The sequence below is a fragment of the Myxine glutinosa genome, chromosome 8 (genome assembly GCF_964187855.1).
Source record: "Myxine glutinosa chromosome 8, kmMyxGlut1.1, whole genome shotgun sequence".
Taxonomy (NCBI): Eukaryota; Metazoa; Chordata; class Myxini; order Myxiniformes; family Myxinidae; genus Myxine; species Myxine glutinosa.
In genome coordinates this window covers 117,575,156-117,583,205 of record NC_136268.1, presented here as the reverse complement: position 1 = coordinate 117,583,205, position 8,050 = coordinate 117,575,156, and positions in this window count along the sequence as shown.

The window sequence follows — 8,050 nt, the reverse complement described above, 5'->3', positions numbered from 1 at the left end:
GCCTCCTCACTCTCTGCAGACCTGGATAAAATCACAAACTGGTCAAACAAGTGAAACATGTTTTTCAATCCTGACAAATCTCACACTCAGTATGTCTCTTCGAAAAGACTGTTTGGACAACCCTCCCATCTACCTTCTGAACAATCCTCTTGAAGAAATTCTGTCACTCAATCTTTTGGGTCTCACTATCTGCCATGATCTTTCCTGGGAAAACAACATTTCCAAGCTGGCCTCCAAAGCCAGTCGCTGACTGGGCATCCTCCATCGTGTGAAGTCCTTCCTTGGCAAATCTGAGCTCCTCACCACATACAAAGCTTTCATCCGCAGCTGTAGGAGACACACGACTGTAGGAGATCTGGTAGCCTAATAGTCCATGAGCCAGGTCCAAATTTTTTGAAGTTGAGTATCAAGTTTGGGGACTAATTCCCACTATGATTTTTAGTTACACCAATGTCTGACGTCCATGAAAATGAGTGATGGACATTTCAAATGAGTATCTTAATGCCATTTCCGACGCCATCTTTAAAAATGGCTGCCATTTTCAAGGAATATTCATGTAATTCAAAACTATTGCTGCATGGTACATTCTGATGGTCAAATCTTAATTTGTACTTATCAAATGTTATTCACTTTATAATTTGGAGCATGTCAATACTTATTTTAACCATTTTTATACATGATTGCCAAGTATTTTGCTTAAAAATGCTTGGAAAATGCCTAAATTTGTTTTTTTTAAACTAGTCACTCCCAGAAGTTGTCTAAATAAGTTGGTTAAACCAAATTGGGGCAGATAGATCGAGATTTTCAGTAAAGGTAATGATTACCGACATGAGAATATTAGTCATAATTACCGTAGCCTCCGCGTTTTTGGTGAAAAATCCATTTATTTTGTTTGTATGCGGCCAAATTCTAAAAGAAAATTATGGGTTAGGGGAAATAAAAATAGGCATAACGTTTGAACCACACAAGATAGGCCAACATATTACCACTCATAATGTGTGTCTTGAAGCCCTCTACGCATTGCATTAATTAATATGTAAATTGGATCAGTAATTAGGTCACCAGGGGTCACAAGGTCACGAAATTCAGGCACTACTGAAAATGAGTACATCGTCCAGCAAAAATTAAATTAAAAAATCGGTTACACACATTTTCACAATTCTGATGCCTAGATAAGACCCTTACACCTATTGGTATGTGTTAAACCCATGTTAACAAGTTTACATACAATGAATTATTAATTGATGTGTGGGGCATGCGAAACTGGAAATATGCCCTCCAGTACGTTGTGCTTTGCTCTCTACCCAAAACAGCTTGTGCAATGTCTATGAAATTGTAGGGAAATAGAAAAAGTTCTATGTTCTACTCAATGGCTATGCTTAGTCCTCTTCAAACCTAACCTCCATGGCATGCTGAATGAAATCTGAAAATGGTTTAGCCTATCGGTATCAATGTGACATATGAAGAGCTTGGTTTCAAAATGAAATAAATGCCAAATTTAACATTTTGGATTTTTTGTTGTCAAAAGATTGTCAAAGTGATCAAACTTTCCCTGGGCTTTTTCGTCCCAAAGTGCCGTAAATCCTGGGTTTCTTGGCAATAATAACATGTATATTATACATTTCCCTTTGAATTTTGACCTTTTCTGCCATTTTTCTTAAAACCTCGAAAATGGATTTATCTCGTTTTGGAGCCAAACTCTTCATATATACACTGATAAAAATTCGTTTACAAGTTTTTGACGTTAATCCTCTTCGTTATCACAATCACTGTCGCAATCATCTGAGTCCTGTTCAATATCAGCACCATCATCGTAATCATCGTCTTCTTGTGCCATGTTGGTGCAACTCTGCAGTTTACATGCAGCAGTGCACTTTAGACCATTAATCATGCAAGAACAGTCCAACTGGCGGCAACTCCGTGCACACTTGCATGAGATGAGACTAAGAACGACATCTGGAGCCGGCAAGCCAGTCATCCACTGAATTATTAGTTCTCCTTCACTGTTTAATTCCCAGCCATGGCCTTCTGATGGCTTGGGGATGTCTGGAAAGCATTCTAGGCTTCGCCTCCAGATAGCAGCTTGGTAATTTGCACGAAGTGTGTGCTGCAGCAGTGTGTCTGCGCATGGTGGAAGCTGTCCAGATTCGACGTCGCCCTTTCTTGCACAGAACATATTACAGCGCAGATCGTTTACACCACATATCTTTGTGTTTTTAGAGTAAAGAAGACATGTGAACTCTTGGATTTGGTTGAAAACGTCTTGTGTCAGGTTCCACGATGCTCCAAGAGAGACAAAAGCATTTCGGAATATCTGATTCGTCCGCACAATTTGCAGACCTTTCATTTTTCCTTGGCTAGCAAGAGCGCTGATAGTGTCACAACCAGTCCAAGCATGAAGTCCTGGCAGTGCAGAGCACACTTCATGCCCCAATGCTGCAGCGATTTTTGTGATGTCAATCATTCTAACGCGAGCTTTTGTTCCACGCCGGAGGAAAACTTTACTCTTGATGGCACTGCTTAGACCGAGACAGATGATGAAAACATCAGTGTCATCTGCCACCAAAACAATAGCCTGGTAATAATTCTCTGCAGCGGCATGCTGTGCATGTAGAAATAAACGAGTGTCAGCGTCCTCGTGGTTGGATCTGAGGACCTGGACCTCCTCGCATTTCTCTCTGGTGAGCTTAAAGCATTTTTCCTCACATGTGACGAACATTGTTTGGTCACCTAGCTTCTCCCTCTTGGTTTCTTCTTGCCACGATTCTGCCAGAAACTTGGTGAGCTTTGTTTTAGTTTCACTGCAGGCCAGCAAGCGTCGCCAATTTTTTTATCTTGTGACCAGGTCTTATTCTATTGAATGTCACGCCTTCCTGTGATCCTCGGCTCACACGTTCAGCAGATTTGATGGACTGGTCCCTGTAGACGTCGAAGATCACATCAACGCGATCACTTCCCTGAGCAGCATGCAAGGATGATTCAAAGATATGATTAGACAGCTCTTCAAAAGTATGATTTTCTCCATGCAGTTTCTGTATGAGAGCCATAGCATCAATCAGTGTTGCACGTGGTTCGGGAACATCTTCTGCAGGGTCCACCATCTTTTCTAGATTTTCAGCAAGCGCAGCTTTGTTGGTTTTCTTAAGAGTGCCGTCAACATTTACCAGCGACCATGGTAATGGCCCAAGAGGGTGACAAAACACGTCGTGCATGTCAAGCTTTCGGTTCTGTGCAATGAGTATCATGGTGACAAACAACCTCCTGTCAGCCTTCAGAACTACTTCCTTGTTTGTGCCCTTCACAGACTTCTTTTTGACCACCAAATGCTTTAAAGTTCAGCTTTTTGATTTTGTCATAGAAACCTTCACCTTTTTCCAGGCGCTGCTCCTGAAATGTCTGGTAAGCCTCCTTCCCTTTTTGCAGTGCATTTAATAGGTCACTAGAAACCTCAGGGGTGGCAGCTACTCCAGTCGAGATACTGACAAGATCAGAAGGGTCATGGCCAAACGGATTTATCCAGTCGTTCTCTAGTAAGCCAACAATTGCTCTAACATCTGATTCGTCTTTCTGGATGCGAGGATTCCCAAGGTCAGAATGATGGAATTGAGTCTGGTTCTGGCCGATTGCCTCACGAAGTCGCCTCACAGCAGCAGCACGATGTTCTGCTGTGAGATAGTAGCGTGATATAGCCCCTGGCTGGAGACTAAAGCCTCGTGTTCCTCCTGCCGTTTGTGTGTCCTTGTTGACTGTTTCCTCAGTTGTTTGATCGACTGCTATTCGGCCAAATGGATTGCCTTGTCTGAGCTGCACAGAGAAGTAGCCTCGCTTGAAATGCTGGTACAGCATTGGGCAGGGTTTTTCAAGCTGTGTCATCTGTGCATAGTACACTGGGAGGTATCTGGCATAGTTCACTTTGCTCAGAGCAAAGCACCAAGGGATCACCTGTTTAATACAAGCTAGGTGGAGAGTCCAGTCACCCTCTCTGTCGGCTCTCAATAGCCCGAGCAAGATCTCGACCATATCGATGTACATCATCCAAAACTGTGCTAGCTGACCATGACTGTGACGCAGGACATCCAGATAGGCCACAAACAAGTCCATGATATATGTGCAAGAGTCGTCGGCCATTGCTGCAGCAAGAGTTTCATGACAGGTGTTCATATTAATGTCGTATAGTGTGTGGTTGGTGTTGTCCAGCTTGTGAGTATCTTCAGGGTGATGTGATTCCAACCAATTCTGGAATCCATTCCACGCAAGCCGCATCAATGCTTCGTATGTCAACTTGTGGAAACGAACAGAGCGGTTGTACTGTTTGCTTTCCAATACCTTGTTGATGGATCCCTCGGCTATTACGCCGGATTCGACAGACAGGTCACGAAGTCCTGCGTCTTTAAACATTTTCCCGATGCTGGACATAAAGTTACAGATGGTATGGAAATTTCCCATCATGAGCACAATTTTTCCATACTGGGTGGGATGCTTCCAAGCTATTTCAGTTGTCTTAGCAAACAGAGCTTGATCGAGTACCATTGCAATGTTCTCAAGATGGAGTGAAGACATGATCTTTAAAGCATTGGAGAGAATCTCCTGCGCTGTTGCCATTTCTGTTGCGGGTGCATTTATAAGAGGGCAGATAGCCTACAACATCTTCCATCACCTCCACATGACCCCTTGTCATGATGTTAAAACCTGTCCATGAGCTGACTTTCTGATGAAGTGGGTCGAGCAAACGCGTCAACACCCACAAGTGGTTTCTCCTCTGTGCTTTAGAAGCTGCATCTTCAAGAGTTCCAGACAAATCAGCTGTTTGTATTGCTGGCGGACCTTTTCTTTTCCCGACACTATACACTGGTAGCAGTTTATCCGATGATTGAATGGATCGTTTCTTCTCTTGTTTATCAACAACAGATGTTTTCTGTGCGGGCATACACGAAAATGATTTTGGTTGGACAATGATTCCATTGACTCTATGTGATGTTCCACCTCCACTCAGGGATTCTTCTAACCTGTCAATGTTGTCAAACGCTAATACTGTCGGGACAGAGTGGTGCACATCTGAAGGAAGAGAAACATCATCGCTGTTAACACTTGCTATTTTGTCAATACAGAGTGCTGTGTCAATCTCTTCCAGAGCTGTGTATGAACACCCATGTCCGAGTCTATTCAAGATTTTGATCAACTCAACATTACCAGTTAATGTTTTGATAGCCCATGGAAGCAAGACATGTTTTGATGTTTTCACTGTGCCAACACTTACTGCAGTGATGACATCCTGTGCCATCGACCATGTTAGTCTATTTATGCGAGCAGAGCCGTTCTCACTTCCACCAAGTAAGATTCTCAAAAATCTCTGTAGAGTCGGTGGAACTTTCACATAATCTGGAGTGAGGTCTGCTAGCTGAGGAGGCCAATTGTCATTGAAGGGAGCGGCTTTAATTTCATCTCGCAGTGACATGGCTGCTTGGACAATTATGTTGTCATTACTGGCTTTTTCAAATGTTTCCAGCTTTGATTTCACGTGGATCAACTCAGCAGCTAACATCGTTTTGGTTAGGTTATCAGGCATTAGGTAAACGTGACGGTTCTCTGTGAAGAAAGTCAGTGAATCGCAGAACTGCATCTCTATACTGCGCTGGATATTTTTCTTGGTGGAATTGGTGATCTCACTTATGCCTGCAGACGCCATTGATGACACAAGCTTGGCTGTGATATCGAGCAGTGGAATAATCCTTGGATTGGAAAATAAATTGTTCCGGATGTATTCAAACACAATTTTTAGTGATGCTTTCTCAACCTTTTGATATTGAATGTAGTCTTCTTCACTCGGTTCTGGAGTCTGCAGTTGCTCTCTTCTCTCTGGACGCGTGTAATCTCGGTAGCACGATTTATGGTAATGAGCCTCGGCTGCATCTATATCTCTTGCAGTCACGGCCAACTCTCTGTCGTCATTACGGTTGATTGCAGCCTCCCTCACGGTTTTGTCTGACCGCAGCTCAACAGCTGGATTAAGAGCCTCTCTCGACCGTGTTCCCTTGATATACTTTGACACCCGCAGACAAAAGATGCATTTCTTTTCATACACTCTCTCGTTAGATGACGGCTCATCTCTGGAAGATCGTCTGGGCGCAGTATCGGGCATATTTGCCAAAGAACTGTTGGATTGCTCTTGAAACTTAGCTAATGACTTTTTGTGTGTAAAGTCTGACCTGCAAGCCCTGTGATAGTATATTGGAACATGCGGAAGTTCAGCTGGGCTCTCTTCAGCAAGCTGAAGAATGGGTTTAAAATTTCGTATGGTCGCTGCATTGCAAAGTGTCTGCCATGAGTCGTTGTCATTTGGCTTGCTCAACTCATGCAGGGCTGATTTCTTGCTGCAAATGATACATGTTCCTGTCCCATGCTCCAGCTTTCTCCGTTTAACCATTACTTCCGATTGAGACATTTAAAAATTGTTTATAAACCATGTATATATAGGCGGAATGGCACTTTTGGGCAGAAGATCTAATCGTCATCCATGCAATCCGAAATGAGAAAATGATGGGGGAAAATTACCATTCTTGTATATGCAGTTGAAATGTGAATCTAGCTAAACAAATCTGAAAATCAATATCTTTTTCCTTCAGCTGAAAATAATACCAATATAAATATAAAATATTGTGTCCTCAATACATTTCTAGCAAAACATGTAGCCCTCGAAATCAACCAGGATTGATAAAGACAAAGGCATAAATACGTTGAATAGACGATTTTAATACTACAAGAACAAAGAAAGAGTACATACAGTAATTTCAATAGAAACTACGACATAATCAAAGCACAATAAAACCAATGCAAAACTACACACAGATTGCCCACAAAGAAGAGTAGTTTCTCATCCAACAGGTGTAAGGGTCTCATCTTTGAAGAATAGAAGCACAAAACTGTGAAAATGTGTGTAACCGATTTTTTAATTTAATTTTTGCTGGACGATGTACTCATTTTCAGTAGTGCCTGAATTTCGTGACCTTGTGACCCCTGGTGACCTAATTACTGATCCAATTTACATATTAATTAATGCAATGCGTAGAGGGCTTCAAGACACACATTATGAATGGTAATATGTTGGCCTATCTTGTGTGGTTCAAACGTTATGCCTATTTTCATTTCCCCTACACCATAAATTTGTTTTAGAATTTGGGCACACAAACAAAAAACTAGGTTTTTCACCAAAAACGCAGAGGCTACGGTAGTTATGACTAATATTCTCATGTCGGTAATCATTACCTTTACTGAAAATCTCAATCTATCTGTCCCAATTTGGTTTAACCAACTTTTATAGACAACTTCTGCGAGTGACTTGTTTAAAAATAACAAATTTAGGCATTTTTCCAAGCATTTTTAAGCAAAATACTTGGCAAACATGTATAAAAATGGTTAAAATAAGTATTGACATGCTCCAAATTATAAAGTGAACAACATTTGATAAGTACAAATTAAGATTTGACCATCAGAATTTACCATGCAGCCATAGTTTTGAATTACATGAATATTCTTTGAAATGGCAGCCATTTTAAAAGATGGCGTCGGAAATGGCATTAAGCTACTCATTTGAAATGTCCATCACTCATTTTCATGGACGTCATACATGTGTGTAACTAAAAATCATAGTGGGAATTAGTCCGCCAATTTTATACTCAAATTTTGTCTGGCTCATGGACTATAAGGGGAAAACCTGGATACACCATTATCTAACAGTTGAGGATGCCACACGGAATAACTAGATGGTATTCATAGAATACTTACCCTGCGGTCAACTCTTCTGTTTTTGAACATTTTTTTCCTTTCATCCAATATGGCTGCCAGACCACGTGAGCGATGACATCATAAATTTATATCTCTAATATAATTGTTGCATAGATCACGCTCAATATATTTCAAACTGATCAAACTAAGCGTTGTCCCTGTCGAATTATGACGTCATAATTATGGCACCAATGACGTCATCGTTAGCAACACCTCTTCCCCATATGGAGTTCTTTACAATGAGCCATGTTTCAATTTTATCCATCCA